Consider the following 26,395-nt stretch of genomic DNA (forward strand, 5'->3'; position numbering starts at 1 on the left):
ATTTATCCTTTCCATCCCACGCCTTCTTCCTTCCTCTGCCTCCCTATCTCCAAGATCTAGTGCCCGAGCCTTGAAACCTCCCACTGCCACCAACCTATCCAGTCATGTCTGGATCCGGCTTTCAGGGCAAGTGGGCAGCCTCCTCCATGAGTGAGATGGACATCAAGGAGCTCCAGGATGCGGGGTACCTGAGTACAGACATCACGTACAGGATCCCTGCCAAGAAGCAAGTCATCCCCACCCCGGAGCCTAGCAAAAGGGTGGTATTTATCCCCCACTTCCTCCGCGGACTAGGGTTTCCACTTCACCCTTTTGTCAGTGGCTTCATGTTCTGTTACAGGCTAGATTTCCACGTTCTAGCCCCAAACTCCTTTCTCCACATCTCGACGTTTGCAAAGCGCTCCTCCGCATCCCCCCACTTAGGCTTCTGGCTCAAGACCTTCAACGTGAATCCCCAGGTGGTGGACGGGGAGCACGCAGACTGCGGAGGCGCGATGGTGAGCAAACTTCCCAATGTCACCTGGCCCAAAGGAGCTTTCGTGGAAACTGTGAAGATATGGCAGCAGGAGTGGTTCTACATCACCGAACCTCGTGGCGCCAACTGGGCAGCCAGTCCTGAGTTTAGATCCGAACCCCCAATGTGGCTAGCATATTGGATCAACAAGGGTCTAGACTGGGGGTTAGCAGACGAGGTGTTGATGCTGCAAAAGCGCGTCAAAAACATCATAGAAAGGAACACCAATCTTACCGATGTGGTTTAGGTGATGTTATTCCGCCGGACCCTCCCCTGCCAACACCGGCCTCTCCACATGTGGGAGTTCAATCCAGAAGGGTCGCAGACCTTGCAGCGATTCTTTGGCACGACGCGTGAAGATATCCAAAGGCTGCTTTTCAAGGCCCAGAAGCAGAAGTCCTTGCCGGAGATGACCGATGACATCGGCTTAGATTGTGATCACCCAACCACTCCAGTAAGTTCTTGAGTTTCCAAACATAACTTAGTCCGGAAATCACAGGGGTGTATTGAGATTCTCATATTTGAAACAGGGCTGGACGAAGAAGGCGGAGCGGATCAAGTGTCCGGCTCTGCTACCCGAAAACCCTGCTGATCCTCTGCTGACGAGGATGCTGGTTCCGGCGCCATACCAGGCGCCAAAGAAGAAGACCAAGAAGAAGGGCAAGGAGGCCAAAAACGGCCCCGCCGTAAAGGTCTCTCGGACACTATGTCTGGGGAGTCCGAAGCCCTCTCCTCCCACGAGGGAGATGAAGATGAAAAGGAGGAGGAGGACGAGAGAAACTCTCCCCCTAAGGGGAGGAGGAAGAAAAGGGCGGCTTCCGTAGGCCCGGAAGCGGAGGCGTCCAAAAGGGGGAGAGTATCCCGCACATACGACTTGGATTCAAATGCCGAAGTCATCCCCGAGCACCGCCCCAGGTCGAAGCCCCTAGCCAAACCGTAAGTATCTCTAGATGACTTACATACATCGGCGTTTATAATTATCATTTTTAACATGTTCTGCTGTGTGTTTTAGTCCAGCCCGTGATTTCCCTAAAATATCGTCTCCGGGGAATTCGCTAGAGCTAGGGATGGTGGAGAGCGAGACGCCTTCGCGGGCCTCGCTACCACCGCTCCGGACGACACCGAAGTCTTGTCCCAAAGAGCCTCCCCCAGCCATGAAGAGGTGTAGGAGGCCGTTAGGATGGTGCCAGAGGATAATACCTCGGCTGCCGAAGACATGGGAGGGCCAACCCCCATGGAGACTGATGATGGGGGCCATGACCAATCCGGCCCCCAGCCGAACACTGTTCCGGAGACCCATATGGTTCCAGAATCAGGCGGGAGATCCCCTTTGAAGGAGGGGGGAACATCGACTCCACCGGCAGCCTCCATTAATCCGCAGGCGCCGGATACTTTAGCGGAAGGCTTCGGCGCGCTTCCGTCGTGGACGAGCACCGTACCCTGATGGGTATGGTGGCTGAGAAGATTTAGTCCGCCAAAAGCGGGCTGAACAAAGACTTTACCAACCTATTAATAGGCTTTGAGGTATGTAATGTAATTTTCTAACTGATTTTCATAAAGGAAATATGCCTATGTATAGATAGTAGCCCCTGAGACTCTTTCTGGTTTTGAAGAAACCGGACAGAGGATCACATAGTGTTCGGGAGAGGTGACACTATTGAACAACAGGCTTCCCTGCTAGCAGCGAGCGCCCAATCCGCCGAAGTTTCCGAACTTACTCAGAAGTTGCGGCTGGCCGATGAAGAGGTTGTCTGCATTAATAAGAGGTTTGAGGAGAAGCAAGGTATGCGTACATTGAGTATATATTTCCATGTGTAGATGTTTTGATCGTTTGAAACAGACTAAAAATGTTTTAACTGTGCCCGTACTTGGTGCCGATGAGGTCGAGTCCCTCAAAAGCGTCGTTGTTGGAGCCAATAAGGAGGCAGTGGTGAGCAAGGCAGCCGAGGACAAGGCGGCCGCAAGATTAGAGGAGGAGAAGACCACCCGCCAACGGCATGAGGCGCGGGTGGGTGAGGTTGAGAAGGAGCTCAAGGACGCCATTGCTAGATGCGAGTCCTTGGAGAAGAGAAACTCGAAGTAGGCCTCTGAGCTCACCAAAGCCCGTGAGAGTCTAAAGGAAGCCCGGGCTGATGCCCAGGACGCTCGCCAGGAGATCCAGGAGGCGAGGCGTATTGTGGCTGGTAAGGCCTTTATTATGAAGAGTAGGTATGCCAGTAGAAGATATATTTTACTAACCGAGTTCGGAGTTCTCCAGGCACCTTTGCCAACTTGCCAAGGAGCATTATAGACGCCACCGCATTCTTCCGAGCCAAAGAGCGGAGCTCAACGGAAAAACTGTTCTAGTCGCAGTACCTAGCGCCGGAACTTCTAGTGCCCCTGAGCGACTAGATGAAGCAGTTGTCCGAGCTGCATAGGGTGGCCGCCTGGCCATGAACGACGTGATGGTCCGTCTGTGGCCGGCTGAAGCCGTACCCAGCAGCCACTTCGGGCTCATGAAGAAGCTGGTGGAGGCGCTTCCTCAGATTGATGCCCTTAAGCGGTCATCCTGTATTGAGGGTGCTCAGATGGCCTTCGCCCGCATGAAGGTTTAGCGGGAGAAGATGAAAGCCACCGAGGTTGCCATCCCAGGGCCACCGGAGGACAAGGAGCACCGGTAGCCGGAGAGTTACTTTGACGAGGTCCTCGAGGGACCCCGCATTGTAGAGGGTTAGTGCTCCAAGGACATAATATTGGAGTAATTATGTCCGGTTTGTAAGAGTTATGTAATGAACTCGCAATATGTGGTAATTATGATTATGCTTTATTATCATTTTATCCTCCTATTTAGCTGTTTATATATCTGAAAGTTTACCAGTCGTAGGCTTTAGCCCCAACGTAGATACTATGGGGGTGTTCGTGACCGCATGATCACACTTTATCCAATGTCTTGGTCCGATGTAGGAAGCGTCTTGCAAAGTGAACTAGGCAATCAGACTATGCGGTTTTAGCACTTTCGTTTTAGCCATAAGAGTCCATTGGTGGCGCTAAGAACTAGCCCCTCGTTGCATGATCGGCAATCCGGAGTACCGTGCCTTTGAAACCTGGTTGTTCAAAAACCCAGCCCCTTGTATAACATGACAGAAATCGCGAACGATTCATAGTATAACACTAAGTCACCAGATTGCTGATCCGCTCTCGCTTATCATGACAGTCAGTTTTCGACTTAGCCGGACGAACCGGAAGAGTTCCCTATGGGAGTTCGGACTTAAGAGTTTTGTGGGGCCAAATACAGCCCCTAGTATGAAGACCGTGTCGAACCATGTGTGTCAATCGAACATAAGGAATAGCGTAGATGACAAAGTAAAAATCTAACACCAAACCAAGAAGGTGGTAATCATCTGTGCCCTTTATATTTCTATTAATATTTCAATGACAGACAATGTCGTTCAATACTAAGGTCATATTACATGCCCAAAAGAGAAAATTTTACATAAGGGAAAGTCTAACACAGGGTCTAAAAAACCGCAGTTCGGAAAAGAAACTCCAATGATGCCCTGCCGCACGTCTTCGCCTTTCTTCCTTAGTAGTGAGTCCTTGAGAGGAGTGTTTGATGGTTGGGGAATGCTAGCGTTAAAAGGATCTCCTGTGACAACCATATTGTAAGTAGGGCTCTTGATGAACCTATGTTAAAATAGAAAGGATATATATATGAGGTCCAATTATGGTCAAGCCGTGTAATGGACTTATTCCACAGTGTGCCTCCAGCGTCGTCCAAGGTATTTTTAGTGCGTAATTATGTACACGCGGTACGTAAGCCGCGACCTGATGGGCCGGATGATGGAGGCCGAACTGCTAATCAAGGTTCGGATCCATTGACCTATCGCCATTATGTGCGGACTGGACTCATTTGGGTGTGTCGTTCGCTTTATTGGCCGGCAAGCTGTTCGGCTTGATGAGGCCGCTGTACACTTCGACTGCAAGGGATGCAGTGTGCTCTTCAGTATGGAGTGACCGCTCTATATTACCATTAACTGTAATAACGCCACGAGATCCGGGCATTTTGAGCTTCAAGTAAGCATAATGCGGGACTGCATTAAAGCGGGCGAAGGCGGTTCATCCGAGCAGTGCATGGTAACCACTGCGGAAAGGGACGATGTCGACTATTAACTCTTCGCTGCGGAAGTTGTCTGGGGAGCCGAATACTACCTCCAATGTGATTGAGCCTGTGCAATGGGTCTCCACTCCTGGTATCACACCTTTAAAGGTAGTGTTACTGGGCTTGATTCATGACGGGTCGATCCCCATCTTACGGACAGTGTCCTGATATATCAAGTTGAGACTGCTTCCTCCGTCCATAAGGACTCTGGTGAGGGGATATCCGTTGATGATTGGATCAAGAACCTGGGCGGCCGAACCCCCGTGACGGATACTGGTTGGGTGATCCTTGTGATCAAAGGTGACCAGACAGGCTGACCATGGGTTGAATTTGGGGACGACAGGCTCTATGGCGTAGACGTCCCGAAGTGTGCGCTTGGGCTCCCTTTTGGGAATGTGAGTGGCATATATCATGTTCACTGTCCTCACCTTAGGGGGAAATTGTTTTTGACCCCCGGTGTTCGGCTGGCACGCTCATCCTCGTCTTTGCTTAGAGGCCCTTTTCCCTTGTTTTCGGTATTTAACTTACCGGCCTGTTTGAAGACCCAACACTCCCTGTTGTTATGATTTACAGGTTTATCGGGTATGCCATGAATCTGGCAGGGCCTCTTGAGGATTTTTTTTCTAGGCTGGATGGCCCATCCTTACTGCCTTTGAGAGGTTTCTTCCACTAACCAAACTTAGGACCGCGGAATCCGGCATTGACTGTCGTATCATCTGTGTTGTCGGTGTTATTGTTCCGATGTTTGTTTTTATTGCGGCGAGGCTTACCATTGACGTCCCGCACTTCAGAGGTCCCGGGGTCGCCTGAGCTGTTGCTTCTATGAGCCAACCAGCTGTCTTCGCCTGCACAGAAGCGGGTCATGAGTTCCGTTAAGGCCGACATGGTCTTAGGCTTTTCGTGCTCGAGGTGTCGGGAAAGCCATTCGTCACGGACGCTGTGCTTAAAGGCCGCTAAGGCTTCGGCGTTCGGACAGTCTACAATCTGGTTATTTTTAGTTAAGAACCAATTACAAAGCTTGCAGGCTAACTCGCCTGGCTGCTGGATTATATGACTCAAGTCGTCGGCATCCGGTGGCCGGACATAGGTGCCCTGGAAGTTATCCCTAAAGGAATCTTCCAAGTCTTCCCAAGTTCAAATGGAATTTTTTGGGAGGCTGTTTAGCTAGTGCTGAGTTGGTCCCTTCAGCTTTAGAGGGAGATATTTAATGACATGGAGATCATCTCCTCGAGCCATATGAATGTGGAGAAGGAAATCTTCAATCCAGACGGCCGGATCCGTTGTTCCATCGTATTGTTTGATGTTTACGGGTTTAAACCCTTCGGGAAACTGATGTCCCATAACCTCATCGGTGAAGCATAAGGGGTGTGCGGCTCCTCTGTATCTCGCAATGTCGTGGCGGAGATTGGCTGACATCTGAGTTATTGAACCAGAACATAGTAACGATCGTCACGCCGGGCTTCATGGCCATTATCTCGCGCCGGGGAATGCCCCCTTGATCCGTAGATTGGTCTGGTCTGACCAGCTTTATAGGCTAGGTCACATTATAAGTCGTATGTATATCCCGCGGTTGCAGTCTCCCTGCCTCTTCGGCGAGGTGGTGCAAGTTGGTGTTCATCTTGATATGCCGTTTTATCCCGTCCATGTGGTGGTCGGTCGGTTGATCTGCCTAATTATATTTCGACGGTATTGGTTCAAGGACTTCCTCGTCGAATTGAGGCAGCAGCTTACGCCTAGGGTAACTTTTGACAGGTCGTTCTTGGCTATATTCCTTAGCGGCAGGACCTTAGTCCACCTCTCATTCAGCGTGTCTTGCTCTTCTTTGAGTTGTTGTTGCTTCCTATTTAGGCTCCAAGCTGTTGCAATGAGCTATTGCTTGAAGCATTCTTGGTCGAGAGGTTCCTTTGGGACAATGAAGTCCACATCACCGAGGCTGACCTCCTCTTCCGATTCTGGCATGTAGTTGTTGTCCTTCGCATCTTTGTTATCAGCGAGTCTGGGGCTGTATTCACCCTCTTCCCTTTCGTCACGTTCAGACGTTGGCTTCATGGGGTATTCGGGATCTTTGATATCATCCGGAGTCTCATTGTCTCCGGTGCTGGTATTGCTATCCTTTGCCCGACGCAATCATGAGCGGCACGGCAGACATCGGCGCTTTGGTTGTTTATCGACGGGCTTGTCCTCGTCTCGGCTTGGGTTATCCTCGTCGTTCTTCGGTGTGTCCACCATGTACACATCATAAGTTGTGGCCGTCCAACACCCCGTGACAGGTGGGACTTGGCCTGGTTCGGCGTCAGCATCGTCGTCCATGCCATTGATGTCTTCAGACACATAATCTAGCATGTCGGTTAGGTCCTCGACAGTGGCTATCAAGTGGGTGGTTGGTGGGGCATGAAATTCCCCTCTCTCAGCTCCCACTACAACCTGGATGCAGTTTGGAGCCAAAGCCTCTATGATGGGGAGAGATTGCATCAGGCCCAACGCTTCATCGAGGAGCGGGAGCGGGACCGGAAACTGTGGGTCCGCCGAGCTATGTTTGGCATGGAACGCCTGATCGGACCCGCTAATTGCGGACCTCGGCCATTCGGAGCGGTTGCCCAGAGCCAAGTTTAAGCCTGCGTCTGGGTCTTCGATAGGAAGTTCGATAAGGGGAAGAAGTCCGGCGGGGCTTAGGCTCTCATCTTCGGCCGATGAGACCTGCACCGGATCTAAGGCCGAGGTGGGCGCTGACCCCTGGATGGGATCTGACAGGGGATCCCAAGATTCTTCTTGGATGGGACATAAACTGGCGATCGAGGCTGCAAACCCATCGAAGAGTAGGTCTCCCTGGATGTTAGCAACGTAATTCAGGTTTCCAAACCTGATCTGGTGGACGGGGGCGTAACTATCAACCTGCTCGAGGCGGCCAATCGAGTTGGCCTGAAGCACAAAGCCACCGAACACAAAAACCTGCCCAGGAAGAAAAATCTCCCTGGATGCATCGTCACTGTTGATGACGAGATGAGCCATTGATCCTTCTGTCGATGATACAACGGAGCTCTCAATGAAAGCACCAATGTCGGTGTCAAAACCGGCAGATCTCGAGTAGGGGGGCCCAAGCTGTGCATCCGAGGATCAATAGTAACAACGGAGAAGGGACACAGTGTTTACCAAGGTCCGGGCCCTCTTAATGGAGGTAAAACCCTACTCCTGCTTGATTATATTCGAGGGTATAGGGGTTACAAGAGTTGATCTACTGCGAGATTGATTCGGCTAACCCTAGATAGCTAGCCTAGCAATGATATTGTCCTGCCTCCGATCTAACCCTCCGGTTTATATAGACACCAGATAGGGTTGGTACAAAGTCGGTTTTATAGGAAGGAATAATATATCCGACATCTATACTTGCCATCCACGTATATGAGAGTCCCCGCCGGACACGAGAGATAATCTTCTGTCTTGTATCTTGATGGCCCATCAATCCGGCCCACATCAGTAGACCGGACGCCCGAGGACCCCCTAATCCAGGACTCCCACAATAAGCATATGATACATATATAAATTCAGATTTATGATATTTAATTCATTCAACCATTTACTCATGGGATATAACTGAAACACGAGAGTAAAGGACAAACTACTCCAAAAAGATATAAGTGAAGATCAATGAGTAGTCAAATAATTATTTAGCTATGTGAGGACTCTCTCTTATCTAAGTATTTCAGATCTTAATATTTTATTCAAACAAAAATAAAATCCTAATAAAATAAAATGACACTCCAAGCAAAACACATATCATGTGGTGAATAAGAATATAGCTCCAAGTAAAGTTACCGATGAACGAAGATGAAAGAGAAGATGCCATCCGGGGCATCCCAAGCTTAGGCTCTTGGTTGTCCTTTGATATTACCTTGGGGTGTCTTGGGCGTCCCCAAGGTTAGGCTCTTTCCAGTCCTTATTCTATAGTCCATCGAATCTTTACCCAAAACTTGAAAACTTCACAACACAAAACTCAACAGAGAACTTGTAAGCTCTGTTAGTATAAGAAAATAAAATCACCACTTTTGGTACTGTTGTGACCTCATTCTAAATTCATATTGGTGTTATGCCTACTGTATTCCAACTTCTCCATGGTTCATACCCTCCGATACTACTCATAGATTCATTGAAATAAGCAAACAACACAATGAAAACAGAATCTGTCAAAAATAGAACAGTCTGAAATAATCTGTAACCTTTCCATACTTCTGTAACACAAAAAATTCTAAAAAAATAGGACAAAGTAGAAAATTTGTATATGAATCTTGTGTAAACAATTCAGATCAAAAGCACGTTCCATTGAATTTTCAAAATTCCTGGTCTGGGAGCAAAAGTTTCTGTTTTTGCACAGAATCAAGTTAACTATCGTCCACACTATCCCAAAGGCTTTACTTGGCACTTTATTGAAACAAAAGCTATAAAACATAATTACTATAGTAGCATAATCATGTGAACACACAAAAACAGTAGGTAATGGTGTTGGGTTGTCTCCCAACAAGCGCTTTTCTTTAATGCCTTTCTAGTTAGGCATGATGATTTCAGTGATGCTCACATAGAAGATAAGAATTGAAACATAATGAGAGCATCATGAAGCATATGACTAGCACATTTAAGTCTAACCCACTTCCTATGCATAGGGTTTTTGTGAGCAAACAATTTATGGGGACAAGAATCAACTAGCATTGGAAGGTTAAACAAGCAAATCTTCAAGATTTTCAACACATAGAGAGGAAACTTGATATTATTGCAATTCCTACAGGCATATATTCCTCCCTCATAATAATTTTCAGTAGCATCATGAATGAACTCAACAATATAACTATCACATAAATCATTTTTTTTCATGATCTACATGCATAGAAATTTTACTACTCTCCACAGAAACAAAATTCTTCTCATTCGGAATAGTGGGAGTATCATATGAAACTGAAATACTACAAATTGTTTCCACATTAAAAGGGTAATGTTCCGAAAAAGGGTAATCATAATCATGACAAGTTTTATAAATATAATCATCACTATTTTTGATAAAATAAGTGTCATCACAATAATCATCATAAGTAGAAACTTTGTTCTCATCATAATCAATTGAAACCTCTTCCAAGATAGTGGAATCATTACTTAATAAAGTCATGACCTCTCCGAATCCACTTTTATCATTATAATAAGATTCAACACCCTCCTAAATAGTGGGATCACTACTTCCTAAAGTTGACACTCTTCCAACCCCACTTTCATAAATATTGCAATTATCATAAGTAGGAGGCATGCTATCATCATAATAAATTTGCACATCAAAACTTGGGGGACTAAAAATATCATCTTCATTAAACATAGCATCCCAAGCTTGGGACAAACACTAATTGCAGCAAACAAATTCTCAAACATGTCATTCTCATCAAACATAGCATCCCCAAGCTTGGGCCTTTGTATATCATAAGCATAATCACTCTCATCATTTATAGTATGGATAGCACCAATAGTATATCAATTATTATCATCACAATTTTCTAAGTTGGTGCCAAAAATATTCTCAAGATCATAATAAGTATCATTACTTTCCCAATCATAATCATCACAATGAGCAATAGGCATAACAAAATCATCCTCAATATTTTCTTCGGACATTGTACCATAAGTCAAAGAATCAATATCATCATCAAGTATATTACCCTCCACATTTATTTTTGATTCATTCTCATGATGCATATCATTAATAGGAGCAACATCATTCGGGAGGGATACCTTTTTACCTTTGCTTTTCCGTCTTTTATTTTTCTTCTTCACATCATGTGTGGGTTTAATCACCCTTTTGGAGCTCCTTATTGATGAGATTGCTTGAATGAAAAGCTCCTCCTCGTTACCTGATTCATCATAAGAAAAAATAGGAGGGTATTGGAAAACCTCTTCCCCTTCATTAGTAATCTCTTCATCTTCTATTCGTTTTCTTGTCTTTAAGTTATTGGCAATATAAGGATTCTCAATGCAATTTACCGCACAATACATATATAAATTTCCTCTAGATCAAAATCAAGATATCTCTTAAGGTTATATTCTAGAATACCCTTAGTTATACGTTTCATTTCTTCATATCCCAGAAGCAAACTAAGTTCATTATGATGCGCAAGGGAAATCAAGTCATCACCATTTTTGGACACGATTTGATCATGAAACAATTTGCATTGGAGATTTAAATGACCATGTTCATTGCAAAGTTCACAAGGATGGCGAGAAAAAATAAATTTTCAGCACAAACATCTAGCCTCTCTTGTAACCATTTAGTTTCTAAATATTTATGCCTCTTGCGAAATCTATCTTCCCTTTTTGGTATGTAACTGCAAACTCTATGCACTCCACAAAAATTGACATGCTTATAAGAAACATTTTTATCATGACTAGTGCAATCATCATTAGTACTATGGATATTCAAAGAGTTCATACTAACAACATTGCAATCATGCTCATCATTCAAATATTTAGTGCCAAACAATTTATTGACTTCTTCTTATAGCACGTGAGCACAATTTTCATTTCCATCATTTTCATGAAAGACATTAAAAAGATGAAGCATATAAGGCAACCTCAATTCTATTTTTTGTAGTTTTCTTTTATAAACTAAATTAGTGAGAAAACAAGAAACTAAAAGATTCAGTTGCAAGATCTAACGATATACCTTCAAGCACTCACCTCCCCGGCAATGGCGCCAGAAGAGAGCTTGATGTCTACTATGCAACCTTCTTCTTGTAGACTCGTGTTGGGCCTCCAAGCGCGGAGTTTTGTAGGATAGTACCAAATTTCCCTCAAGTGGATGACCTAAGGTTTATCAATCTATGGGAGGCTTAGGATGAAGATGTTCTCTCTCAAACAACCCTACAACCAAATAACAAAGAGTCTCTTGTGTCCCCAACACACCCAATACAATGGTAAATTGTATACGTGCACTAGTTCGGCGAAGTGATGGTGATACAAGTGTAATATGGATGGTAGATATGCATTTTTGTAATCTGAAAATATAAATCCAGCAAGGTAGCAAGTAACAAAAGTGAGCGAAAACGGTATTGCAATGCTTCGAAACAAGGCCTAGGGTTCATACTTTCGCTAGTGCAAGTTCTCTCAACAACGATAACATAATTAGATCATATGAAAATCCCTCAACATGTAACAAAGAGTCACTCCAAAGTTTATATCGCGGAGAACATAAGATGAAATTGCTTGTTCGGTACAAAACCACCTCAAAGTTATTCTTTTTGATCAATCCATTGAGCTATTCCTATAAGTGTCACAAACAGCCCTATAGTTCGTAGTAAAAATTACACCATATGACACACATCAATCAACCCTAATGTCACCTAGATACTCCAATGTCACCACAAGTATTCGTGGGTCAATTATATGATATGCATCAAACAACTTCAGATTCATAATATTCAATCCAACATAAAGAGCCTCGAAGAGTGCCCCAAGATTCCTACCAGAGAAACAAGGACAAAAACGTGCATCAACACCTATGCATAGATTACCCCAATATCATCTCGGGAATCCGCAAGTTGAGTGCCAAAACATACATCAAGTAAATCAATAGAACACACCATTTTCACCACGGGTATCCCACGCAAGACATACATCAAGTGTTCTCAAATCCATAATAGAATTCAATCTGATAATTGTGAAACGTCAAAGGTAAAACTCAATTCATCACAAGAAGGTTAAGGGGGAGAAACACCATATGATCCAACTATAGTAACAAAGCTCAAGGTACATCAAGATCGTGCCAAATCAAGAACACGAGAGAGAGAGATCAAACACATAGCTACTGGTACATACCCTCAGCCTCGAGGGTGAACTGCTCCCTCCTCGTCATGGAGAGCGTTGGGATGATGAAGATGGCCACCGGTGATGGTTTCCCCCTCCGGCAAGGTGCCGGAACAGGCTCCCAATTGGTTTTTCGTGGCTACAGAGGCTTGAGGCGGCGGAACTCCCGATCTAGGTTTCTTTCTAGGGTTTTCTATAGTTATAGGAGTTTTTGGCGTCAGGGACAAGTCAGGGGGGGTCCACGAGGCGACGATAAGGCAGGGGGGCACGCCCTAGGGTGGGCGCCCCCCACCCATGTGGAGGCCTCGTGGCTCTTATGGTCCATCTCTGATACTCCGTGGGCTTCTTCTAGTCCATAAAAAATCGTCGTAAAGTTACAGCTCGTTTGGACTCCGTTTGATATTCCCTTTCTATAAAAATCAAAAACAAGGAAAAAACAAAAACCGGCACTGGGCTCTAGGTTAATAGGTTAATCCCAAAAATAATATGAAATAGCATATAAATGCATATAAAACATCGAAGATGGATAATAAAATAGCATGGAATAATAAAAATTATAGATATGTTGGAGACGTATCACACCTCCCCCCCCACCCAACTCTTCTCCCTCCTCTGTACCGGAGGCAGGGCGTGGCGGCCATCCACGGCGCCATGGCCGCGGTGGCAGCCATCCGCCACCCCTCGACGCCCTAGAAGACCCCTGGCATCACCTTGCGAACCCTAACACCCTCACTCCTCCCCTTGCTCTGCTACGCCACTCTCCCTCGCTGTCCTGCTTGACCGAACACCGTCATCGCCCTATCACTGCTGTCGGCATGGCCACCGGCCTCCCCTCACCACCTCTATGTATCAAGAAGCTCCGGGAGCCTCACCTTCATCTTCCTCGCCGCGGGATCGGAGCTGGGGAGCATCTCCAGTGTTTCCTGCGCCGTTCCCCTCCGTCTAGATCAGCCACAGCTCGCCATCATTCTGCGTGCCCTCGACGAGCCGCGCCTCCATGAGATCACCACCGCGCTTCTTCTCCCTTTCTTCCTCGCGAGTTCCTCGCCGTAGTCGTGGCCCGCAACCTCCCATGGACACGCCTATATCTGCTCCTGTGCACGCATATGTCAGCGTACAGGAGACGCGCGAAGACGGTGTTCAAGCTACGGGTCGGCCCAAGCGGCAGCCTCGTCCTCCTGCTCGGCTGGCTGGGCCGGAATGGGCTAAGTAGAGGCGCAGTACTTATATGCGTGGAGTATGTGGATGGGAGGCAGGAAGGAAGTAACGGCTAGGTGTGGCGTGTGTTGCGTGCGTGACCCTCTTCCTGAGGAAGGGCGACTCTCTCCTCCTCCTGTAATCCTCCCTTGTAGCTTGAGATTCAAATTCAATGGAGAATTCCGAACCCTAGCCCTCACAATCTGGTATCAGAGCCAGGTTGTGATTCCTTGGTCCACGTTCTTGTCAAATGGAGTAATGCACCTGGAGAAATGGCCACTTGGGAAGATAAAGTGACATTGCGTCAGAAGTTTCCTCGTGCACCGACTTGGGGTCAAGCCGCTTCTAAGGCGGGAGGGATTGTTAGCGTACAGGAGACGCGCGAAGACGGTGTTCAAGCTACGGGCCGGCCCAAGCGGCAGCCTCGCCCTCCTGCTCGGCTGGCTGGGCCGGAATGGGCTAACTAGAGGCGCAGTACTTATATGCGTGGAGTATGTGGATGGGAGGCAGGAAGGAAGAAATGACTAGGTGTGGCGTGTGTTGCGTGCGTGACCCTCTTCCTGAGGAAGGGCGACTCTCTCCTCCTCCTGTAATCCTCCCTTGTAGCTCGAGATTCAAATTCAATGGAGAATTCCGAACCCTTGCGACTGTCCACGTCCACACCGCACCCCTGCGCCTGCCCGCGAGCGCCTGCAGCTGCCTGAGCCTGCGAAGACTCGCTCCTGCCGCGCCCTCATGCACCCGCTACCAATCGTGCTCACACACGTCTGTGCAGGTCCGTGCCGCCGCCGCCACTGCACGCCATTGGCCCTGTCGATTCCGGCAGCCCCTGCACGCACCGCTACCACCAGTCGACGCGCGACATCGTACACATGTCGTAGGAGCCCGCCCCATGCCAAATGGTGGCCGAAATCGACCGGACAGGTATCCCCGGCACTCGGCCTCGCCGTCGATGATGCCGTTGACGTGGCGTTTTAGCCACATAATTAATCCCAACTAAACCTCACTGACGGCAGGCCCCTGTTGCCTAATAAAATGCAGTTTAAAAATTGACCCCTGTTAAACTAATATGGCACTAAGAGGTGGGGCTCGGCCCACTGTTCATTTGGATAAGGCCTCGCTGACTCAGCTGGGGGCCACTAGTCAGCCTCTGCTGACTGGGCGACTCAGTCAATAGGGGCCACTGGTCAGCCCCTGTCCTGGTGAGCTAGGTACCTTTCTAGGTACCCGTAGCATTTTTAGGTTAAATGTTTTTCGAATTAATTTAATTCCAGGAAATTCATAAAATCAATTAAACTTCGAAAAACCATAGAAAATAAACTGTAACTCATATTAAAATAAATTATGTATGAAAAATGTTCAGAAAAATATGACGAATTTGGATATGTCATCCACTCATCTATTACATGCCTCTAACATGATGAACATGGAACCTTTCCCTCGGTTCAATATACCAATAGTTGCCTTGAGCTGGGAAAATATTCCTGGATATTTTCCTGCTCCATCTAAAACACTTAGTGCTGCATCAGGTCACCCCTAACATAGTTTGCCGACTAGTCATGCATTTGTACTGAATCTGAGTGCTTTATATTTATTGTTTATTCCCCCACTTCTTCTCTGGTAAACCTCGAGACTAATGCTGCTCCTGAGTACGACTACACCACAGACGTGCAACCCCCTTTCAGCAAAGCTTCCAGGCAAGCAAAAACCTCTTGATCATTCCTATATCGCCCATTCTTTCTCAATCATGCTTGCACTAGATTTTCCTGCTCTTGTTCGATAGCTCTTATTCTAATGCATAGCCTAGTTTTGTACTTTACCAGTTATCCTATATGCTTAGTATAGGTTGGTTAGTGATCCATCAGTGACCCCTCACCTTGTCCTTGTTGCCCCGCTTCATCTCCGAAGACTCGATCAACCTAATAGATGTGCAGAGATCGACACATCACAGCACACCCCCTTAGTTGTACGACTCTGTAGAGCTACTATCAAGTGCCGAGGGTGATACCTCATATCGCACTCCTTATGATACCTCTGTAGTGTAGCTACTCGATCGTCGCTTACCGAGGGTGATTCCTCCTTCACCATTCCTGATAACGACTCTGTCGTACAACTCCTTAAGTGTGAACCCTTCTAGGGTGATTCCGCCAAGGTCACCTTGACGGTTACATCAAGCGGGAATCCATCGAGGGTTATACCTCAGGTTTCCCCCTTGGTGTTATGGACACACAGTTACCTTGACATTACCTCATAACCTTGTTGAATTTGGATCGGCCCCAAGGGGTACCCGTGAGAGTTACTACAGCCGGGTTGACCGTGTGGGTGCCGGTGAGCTTATTACGCGGCACGACCAGGCATTCTTAGGCCTTGTCGTAAGTCCGCTAGACAGGACGACAAGACCACAGATCATGGATCATTGGTCATGTCCGCGCGCTCCCAAGACACTAACGGGTTTGGATATGTGATCTGAGTAGGCCTCTAGCCTTTTTTGCACTGACCACCACGCTGGAATAAGTATGGGCACTCGGCGTCATACGATTCTTCCGAAAGCTCTCAGACGTCAGCAGTTTAGTAGCTCACGGTTGGTTGGACGGGAAGCACCTCGCTTGTATAAGGGGGTGGGTCTGCTCCAGGCCTTGTTCGCAACATGCAGGATTGCAAAGGACAATTGGCCCATGACCCCTTCGCATTTTGGATGTAGACCGGTGTGCTGGCCTCTCTATTGAGCCTAGGTAGGACTACGGTGTGTCGATCAGCCAAGGCCGAGCACGACCCAGAAAAGTGTGTTCGACAGGAGTTAATCGAGTGTGTTGGGCAAGTTGGTGCACCCCTATAGGGAGGTATATCTATTCGAGTAGCCGAGTCCACAATAACAGACGCTCGGAGTTGTATCCCTATCTATTACTACTAGAACTAGATACTAGAGACACTAAATGGATATGTTGGCTTCGGGATTGCTTTCTTGCAGAGAGTCGAGGAAGGATCTCTAGGCGTTACTACAATCTACTCGCTACTCATATTATGCTAATATGCACTCTTCTCATGCTGCAAGACGCTGCAAGATGGTAGTCTTCGATTGGCTAGGCCTTCCCTTCTATGCTAGAATTTCTACAGTTCAGTCCATATATATAGCCACATTCCTTTGATACTGATGCATACTTAGTATAGATCTGATCTAAGTCTTGCGAGTACTTTGGATGAGTACTCGCATTTGCTTTGCTACCTCTTTTCCCCTCTACCCGATTGTTGTGATCAAATGACGGAGCCCAGGAGCTAGATGATTTCGCTGACGACTACTACTGCCTGATAGATCCTACTACTATGTGGAGACCGCCGGCGACCAGGAGGAGATAGGTGGCTCCCAGGCAAGAGGCCTGTGCCTTTTCAATCCAGATGTCATTGTTATGCTAGCCCTCTTAAGGCAGACTTGTTTATCTTATGTCTGTACTCAGATATTGTTGCTTCCGCTAACTCTTATGTATTCGATCCCTCGAGGCCCCTGGCTTGTAATATAAAGCTTGTATTATTTTAATTTGTGTCTAGAGTTATGTTGTGATATCTTCCCGTGAGTCTCTGATCTTGATCATGCGCATTTGTGTGTATGATTAGTGCACGATTAAGTCAGGGGCGTCACACTTTCCATGTCTAACAGGACACCTCTTAGATACTCCATTTCTTTGTGGAGTTCCGGGAGGAGTAAGTTGTGAAACAATTCCATGATCACTTAGATGTTTGCTAAACACATGACTTAGATATTCTCCACCACGATCTGATCACAGAAACTTTATGTTTTTGCCACGATGATTTTCTACTTTGTTATGAAATTCTGAACTTTTAAAATGTTTCAGACTTATGTTTCATCAAGTAAATGTAGCCATATCTACTCAAATTATCACTGATTGTTATGAAGTACAAATATCCACCACGCGTCAATATGCTCATTGGACCACATACATCACTATGTATTATTTTCAATAATTCATGTGCCCATTCAGGATGACCAATAAACGGTGTTTTAGTCATTTTTCCCATGAGACAAGCTTTGCATGTGTCAAATTATTCAAAGTAAAATGATGTTAAGACACCATCTTTATGAAGTTTATTCATACATTTCTTCCCATTGTGACCAAGATGGCAGTTGATACGTCTCCGTCATATCTATATTTTTTTTGTTTTTTCATGCCAATATTATACAACTTTCACATATTTTTGGCAACATTTTATATGATTTATTGGACTAACATATTGATCCAGTGCCTAGTGTCAGTTCCTGTTTGTTGCATGTTTTTTGTTTCACAAAATATCCATATCAAACGAAGTCCAAATGCAATAAAATTTTACAGAGAATTATTTTGGAATATATGTGATTTTTTGGAGGTGGAATCAACGCAAAAGGAGGCCCACAATCCTCACAAGACACCAGGGCGCGACCCAGGGCCCATGCGCACGATGGTGGGTTATGCTCACCTTGTGAGTCGATTGGGGATCTACTTCGGAGGCAAGGAAGCTTATATCTGAAAAAAAAATCGTGTTAAAATCTCGACACAGTCGGAGTTATGGATCTCCGGATATTTAAGAAATGGTTTTTGGCTAGAAAACAGGAATGCGAAACAGAAGATAACAGAGAGAGAGATCCAATTGGAGGGGCTCTCGCCCCTCCGCCGCCATGGAGGCTATGGACCATAGGGGAAATCCTCCTCCCATCTAGGGGGAGGACAAGGAAGAAGAAGGAGGAGGGGGGCAATCTCCCCCTCTCTCTCGGTGGCGCCGGAGTGCCACCGGGGATTGTGATGGCGATCTACATCAACAGTCTTGCTACCGTCAATACCAACTTTCTCCCCCTCTATGCTGCAGTGTAACACCTCTTCTCCCCACTATAATCTCTACTTAAACATGGTGCTCAACACTATATAATATTTCCCAATGATATGTGGTTATCCTATGATGTTTGAGTAGATCTGTTTTGTCCTATGGGTTGATAGATGATCATGATTGGTATGAGTTGTATATTTTATTTTGGTGTTGTCCTACGGTGCCCTCCGTGTCGTGCAAACGTGAGGGATCCCCCGTTCATGATTTTCTTATTGTGGGTGGCATTAGTGACAGAAGCACAAATCCGAGTAAGAGGGTTGTTGCATATGGGATAAAGAGGACTTGATACTTAATGCTATGGTTGGGTTTCACATTAATGATATTTGGTAGTTGCAGATGCTTTCTAGAGTTTCAATCATAAGTGCATATGATCCTAGTACGGAAAGTATGTTAGCTCATGCCTCTCCCTCATATAAAATTGCAACAATGATTACCGGTTTAGTTATTGATCACCTAGGGAGAAATAACTTTCTTGTGTGACAGAAGCTACTACTTTTATTATCTTGCATTTTATTCATAGTTTTATTATTGCAAAGTACTTCTAGTTTTATACTTGTTTTAGGTAAAGCAAACAATAAGTCTGTGTAGAGTTGTATCGATGATCGATAGAACTTGAGGGAATATTTGTTCTACCTTTAGCTCCTTATTGGGCTCGACACTCTTATTTATCAAAAAAGGCTACAAACGATCCCCTATACTTGTGGGTTATCAAGACCTTTTTCTGGTGCCGTTGCGGGGGAGCAATAGTGTGGGGTGAATATTCTCGTCTGTGCTTGTTTGCTTTATCACTAAGTAGTTTTTATTTTCTGTTCTAAGTTGTTCTCTATCTTTAGTTATGGATATGGAACACGAAATACCAAAAAAATTAGGTTTACTTGCTACTCAATGGAGATGGGGAACCTCCTAAAACCCTTGATGCTCGTTATGTGAAAAATATTAAAGACTACTTTGATAATCCCAAGAAAAGCCCATTAAACTTGATAATGGGAGACATGTTGGATCAACTTGAATACTTCAGGGATTATCGCTTGACGCAAAAAGGGAAACTCTTATGGAATCAAATTCATATGTTGCATTGGTATGCTTGGGATATATGCTTGAGATATGATTATACTCGTTGATCTAGGATGAAGGCTCCACACCTTCCCTTTTCATGCAAATTTAATGATTATGAAACCTTGGCTTCTTATGCTAATGGTAGATATGATTACTATGATGTTGAACGAATAGAAGATTTTTTTTCTTTCAAGGGTGCTTATGAAACTGAATCTCTATTTGAAAAGTATGATGATTATGATGATGCTTTTTATAGACCTGAAAATTTTAATATACTTAAATATTGTTATGATAATTATGAATATAATGATGATATTAATGAATTTATTGAGAAAGTCTCCGCTGTCCAAGAAGAGACCAATATTTTGCAGGAATCTATGGAAGAAGAAATTGATGAAACTGTGAGCTCATTGGATGAAAAAGATGATGAGGAGAGCGGAGAACAAAAGGAGGAAGAGCAGATTGGCTACCCGTGCCCACCTTCTAATGAGAGTAAGTCTTCAACTCATATATTATTTAATTTCCCTTCATTCTTACCGAAGTGAATGCTATGATGAATGCTATGATCCCTTGGATTCGTTTTATCTCCCTTTTTGATGAACTTGATGGTTGCTATGCTTGTGACCAAGATGCTAATATGAATTATGCTTATGGAGATGAACTTGCTATAGTTCCTTATGTTAAGAATGAAATTTTTTCTGTTGTACCCACAGATGATAGTCATATTATCTTTTTGAATTCTCCGAACTAAACTATATCTGAGAAGTTTGCTCTTATTAAGGACTATATGGATGGGTTGCGTTTTACTATTACACATGATGATTTTGATGAATATATTATGCATGTGCTTGCTGCTCCTACTTGCAATTATTATGAGAGAGGAACTATATCTCCGCCTCTCTATGTTTCCAACACGATAAAATTGCAAGAAACTGCTTATGCTATGTATTGGCCTTTACTTGATGTGCATGAATTGTTCCTTCATGATATGTCGATGAATAGGAAGAGAGTTAGAATTCCTCATTGCATGATATATGTTGCTTTGTGCTCACTACAAAATTATAAATCATTTCTAATTAAAATTGGCTTTGATATACCATGGGATCCGGGTGGATCATTTACTTCAGCACTTTCATGCTTAGCTTAATGGCTTTAAAGAAATGCTCCCAGGGAGACAACCCAGAAGTTTTAGAGAGTCATTTATTTCTGTTGAGTTCTTCTATAAATTTTTAAAACAAAAAAATATAGAGGGAAACCTAAAACTTTTTAAAAAGAAAAGTGGAAGTGAGAAACACGAACACCGTTGAAGTGGGGGACGTCCTTCATCTTTGTTCATGCCCATGGAAACATTGTGAATCTCGATTACGAAAACTTCTCAACAAAAATAATTATCCCCTTCCACAAATCCATTGCATTATAAAAATAATGTGCCAAGATTTGCCTTTAGGATGATTAGATTGCTTGTTGGTATGTGCGGTGCAAAAACAGAAACTTTGGCTGTAGTGCGCAAATTTTCCTTTTTTTACTAGAACATTAAAAGTTTCTGAAATTTTTACACAGTACTGCTATGCAAATTGTTCATTTTTTCCTAATTTTTCAAAATTTTGGAGTTATAGAGGTACATTCAATTTTCAGATTGCTACAGGCTGCCCTGCTTTTGATAGATTTTATTTTTGATGCATTGTTTTGCTTGTTTTGATGAAACTATCTATTGTATCGGTGGTATAAGCCATGAAGAAGTTATAATACAGTAGCTATAATGCGAAAACAAAATATGAATGGGTTTACAATAGTACTTTAAGTAGTGATTTGCATTATTATACTAACAGATCTCACTAGTTTTCTGTTTAAGTTTTGTGTGGATGAAGTGTTCAAAGATCGAGGAGGTCTCGATATGAGGAGAAGGAGGAGGCGCAAGAGTTCAAGCTTGGGTATGCCCTAGGCACCCCAATTAAATATCCAAGGAGACTCAAGTGTCTAAGATTGGGGATGCCCCGGAAGGCATCCCATCTTTCTTCAAAAAGTATCGGTATGTTTTCATTTTCGTTTCATTCATGTGATATGTGTAAATCTTGGATCGTCTTTTGTGTTTAGTTATCAATTTCATTTTATGCACCATGCTGGTATGAGATATCCATGGTTGATTTATAGAATGCGCATTGCACTTCACTTATATATTTTGCGTATGGCTTTATAGAATGCTTCATGTGCTTCACTTATATCATTTGAAGTTTGGATTGCCTGTTTCTCTACATATAGAAAATCGTTATTTGTAGAATGATCTTTTGCTTCATTTATATTTATTAGAGCATGATATTTTGTAGAAATAATCAAACACTCTTGCTTCACCATATCTATACCACTATATAGTGTGTGAATAAGTTTGAATATGGATCATTGGATAAACTTAATCCGACGGTCAAGAGGTGGCAAATCTGAGCATTGCTGACCATTCGATTTCCTATCCATTACATCAGATTCCGCTATGTGTACTATCTAGAAGTTTCCAATAATTAAAGACTTAGTCCACCCTTGTACTTGTCATGTATACTATCTTTACACACTTCTCATTTATTCTAGAACCTTCCATGGATGATCTTGCTCCATTAGAGTTTCTCGCTTCAATAAAAATGTAACCATTTATGATTTAGTCTAGAATCTTCTGTGTATGCTCTTGCTCCATTAGAGTTCTCGCTTGAATAAAAGTGTATCCATTTATGAGATTATTTGTGAATTTTACTCATGGTGAAAGACTTCTAATGAACCATTTCTTACAGTCCAGATATCTTTTCAGAGAATTTCAATCAAATGCCACAACACTATCTTTGCATATACATGAATTTAACCTTAAGGTCCATACATATAATGTGTTATATACATGTATTGGAACACTATGCAGCTAAGGTTTTTCTTTTTCAATGACATAATATGTAAGTGTTAGTTGTCTATCAACATTGTGTTGTAACGATATCTCACAACTCACGTGCAAAGCACGTGCAACTCACTAGTATCTATTTAGAGAGTCAATAGGAATTGGTCAATTGCATGGTTAGTCATAAAATCCTACATAAAACTTGTGGATCACTGAATATGATATGTTTGATTCCTTCCAATAGTTTGCGATATAGAGATGATAACATGTGGAAGTGACTAGTAAATGGTTGTGGTTAGTAGGAATATTGGTGTTAAAGTTTGTGATTCCCGAAGCATGCATGTATAGTTCCTCATTATGCTATGAAGTTAGAGCATGATTTATTATTGTCTTTATTTGCGTAGAGGTCGGGGTGTGCGATGGTTAATTCCTACCAACCTCCCCCTAGGGGCATGCGTAGTAGTACTTTTCTTTGAGGGCTAATAAACTTTCGCAATAAGTATATGAGTTCTTTATGACTAATGTGAGTCCACGGATTATACGCACTCTTACCTTTCAACAATTTGCTGGCCTCTATGGTATCATGCATTGCCCTTTCTCACCTCGAGATGTGGTGCAAACTTCGCCGGTGCATCCAAACCCCATGATATGATACTCTCTATCACACATAAGCCTTATTATGTCTTCCTCAAAACAGCCACCATACCTACCTATTATGGCATTTCCATAGCCATTCCGAGATATATTGCCATGCAACTTCCACGGCTTCCATTTTGATGACTTGAGCATTCATTGCCATATTGCTTTGCATAATTGTAAGATAGCTAGCATGATGTTTCCATGGCTTGTCCATTTTTTGATATCTTTGCTATGCTAGATCATTACACATCCTGGTACACTGTCAGAGGCCTTCATATAGAGTCATACTTTGTTCTAGAATTGTAATATTGAGTTGTAAGTAAATAGAAGTGTGATGATCATCATTATTCATTATTAGAGCATGTCCTAGTGAGGAAATGATGATGGAGACTATGATTCCCCCACAAGTCAGGATGAGACTTTGGAAAAATGTATAAATAAAAAGAAAAAGGTGAGGCAAAAAAGAGTCCAAGAAAAAAAGAAAAAAATGAGGGAAAAGAGAGAAGGGGCATGCAAATTCCACACTCGTGCTTCAGAGTAGCACCATGTTTTTTATATAGAGAGTCTCCCATGTTGTCACTTTAATATACTACTGGGAATTTTTCATTATAGAGTTAGAAGCACACCCACTTAGTTTCAGTTTGAGCTTTCATACACTTATAGCTCTTAGTGCATCCTTTGCATGGCAATCCCTACTCCTCGCATTGATACCAATTGATGGCATCTCCGTAGCCCGTTGATTAGCCTCATCGATGTGAGACTTCCTTACTTTTTTGTCTTCTCCAAATTAATCTCTACCACCGCATTCTATTCCATCCATAGTGCTATATCCATGGCTTGCTCATGTATTCCGTGAGGGTTGAAAAAGCTGAATCGCGTTAAAAAGTATGAACCAATTGCTTGGCTGACACCGGGGTTGTGCATGATATATACTTTGTGTTAAGAAGATGGAGCATGACAAGACTATATGATTTTGTCGGGATAGCTTTCTTTAGCGTTGATATTTCAAAAGACATGATTATTTATTGGGATGTCTGAGTATTAATGTCTTCATGTAAAATTATAGATTATTGCTTTGAATCACTCATGTCTTAATATTCATGCCATGATTAGACATATGATCAAGATTATGCTAGGTAGCATTCGTCATCAAAAATTATCTTTTTTATCATTTACCTACTCGAGGATGAGCAGGAATTAATCTTGGGGATGCTAATACATATCCGTGTATCTATAATTTTTTATTGTTTCATGCCAATATTATACAATGTTCACATATTTTTGGCAACATTTAACATGATTTATTGGACTAACATGTTGATCCAGTGCCCAGTATTAGTTTCTATTTGTTGCATGTTTTTGTTTCGAAGAATATCCATATCAAATGGAAGTCCAAATGCAATAAAAATTTACGGAGAATTATTTTGGAATATATGTGATTTTTGGGAGGTGGAATCAACGCAAAAGGAGGCCCACAACCCCCACAAGACGCCAGGGCATGACCCAGGGCCCAGGCACGCGGTGGTGGGGTATGCTCACCTCATGAGTCTCTTGGGCTCTACTTCTGGTGCAAGGAAGCTTATATCTCGAAAAAATCGTGTTAAAATCTCAGCGCAATCGGAGTTATATTATGGATCTCTGGATATTTAAGAAATGGTTTTCTGCTAGAAAACAGGAACGCGAAACAGAAGATAACACACACACACTCACACACACACACACACATAGAGAGAGAGAGAGATCCAATATCGGAGGGGTTCTCGCCCCTCCGCTGCCATGGAGGCCATGGACCAGAGGGGAAACCCTCCTCCCATCTAGGGGGAGGCCAAGGAAGAAGAAGGAGGAGTGGGCTCTCTCCCCCTCTCTCTCCCGATGGCGCCAGAGTGCCACCGGGGCTAGGATCGTGATGGCGATCTACATCAATAATCTTTCTACCGTCAATACCAACTTTCTCCCCCTCTATGCAGCAATGTAACACCTCTTCTCCCGCTATAATCTTTACTTAAATATGGTGCTCAACACTATATATTATTTCCCAATTATATACGGTTATCCTATGAGGTTTGAGTAGATCCGTTTTGTCTTATGGGTTGATAGATGATCATGATTGGTATGAGTTGTATATTTCATTTTGGTGCTGTCCTATGGTGCCCTCCATGTCGCGCAAACGTGAGGGTTCCCCGCTGTAGGGTGTTGCAATACATTCACGATTCGCTTATGGTGGGTGGCGTGAGTGACAGAAGCACAAACCCGAGCAAGGGGGTTGTTTCATATGGGATAAAGACGACTAGATACTTAATGTTATGGCTGGGTTTTACCTTAATGATCTTCGGCAGTTGCGGATGCTTGCTAGAGTTCCAATCATAAATGCATACGACCCAAGTATGAAAAGTATGTGTTAGGACTAGGAGTATATCAACCAGAGGGGGGTGAATGGGAGATTGAAAAATTCTTTCATATGTTTTGAGCAGATCCCAAACACAGCGGCGGAAATAATGTACGATAGAAAACAGGTCAATTAAGCATGATGTTGGGGAGCATATCCATCTTGGTTGCTGAAGATCTAGCTCGGTGAAGACAACAACTCTTCAAAACTCGAGCTGAAACCTATCCGTCTAGAGAGTGGGCAGCTCCCAAGAGTAATAGGTACAAGAACTCTAACTCAGAACTACTGTGATGCTAAACCACTATCTAAGTTTGGGCTCTTGATTTTTCTCGCGGTGGATCTTAAACTCAAATCATTCGGAGAGGGGTTGCTCAAATCAATCTTCTCAGAAATCTTAAGCAGAGAAGCCAACGGACACTGTTAGAGCGGGGTGGCTATTTATAGCCACAGCCTTCCCTGATGAGAAATGACCAAATTGGACATCGAGAGCGGCCAATGGCCGAACGACACGAGTCCACCGGTCGGATTTTGAGCACAACGGTAACATTACTTGCGGAGCAAGTAATGCTAAATCCTCGGTCTGAGACAAATCTCTCGCACTGAAGAAGATCATAGTCTCTTGTTGGCAAGTATTTGCTTGGAACACATAGAGATTTCTCTCGCGACTTTCATAGGTTTTGGGCTAAGCATCACAGCGGATCTAAGCTTCAAGAACCTATACCCGTCTTAATAGTACGGAGGTACTATGACTCAAATGAACAAAATAAGAAAGATGAAAAGAATACTACGTCTTGGATTTGTCTTCGACTTCCGTTCGCTGCAGTCAATTTCTTCGGACGACAATTCTGAACCAAATGGTTTGCTTCGGCAGTAAACTTTAGAGGGGTTAAT

The sequence above is a fragment of the Triticum aestivum genome, chromosome 1B (genome assembly GCF_018294505.1).
Source record: "Triticum aestivum cultivar Chinese Spring chromosome 1B, IWGSC CS RefSeq v2.1, whole genome shotgun sequence".
NCBI classification, from domain to species: Eukaryota; Viridiplantae; Streptophyta; class Magnoliopsida; order Poales; family Poaceae; genus Triticum; species Triticum aestivum.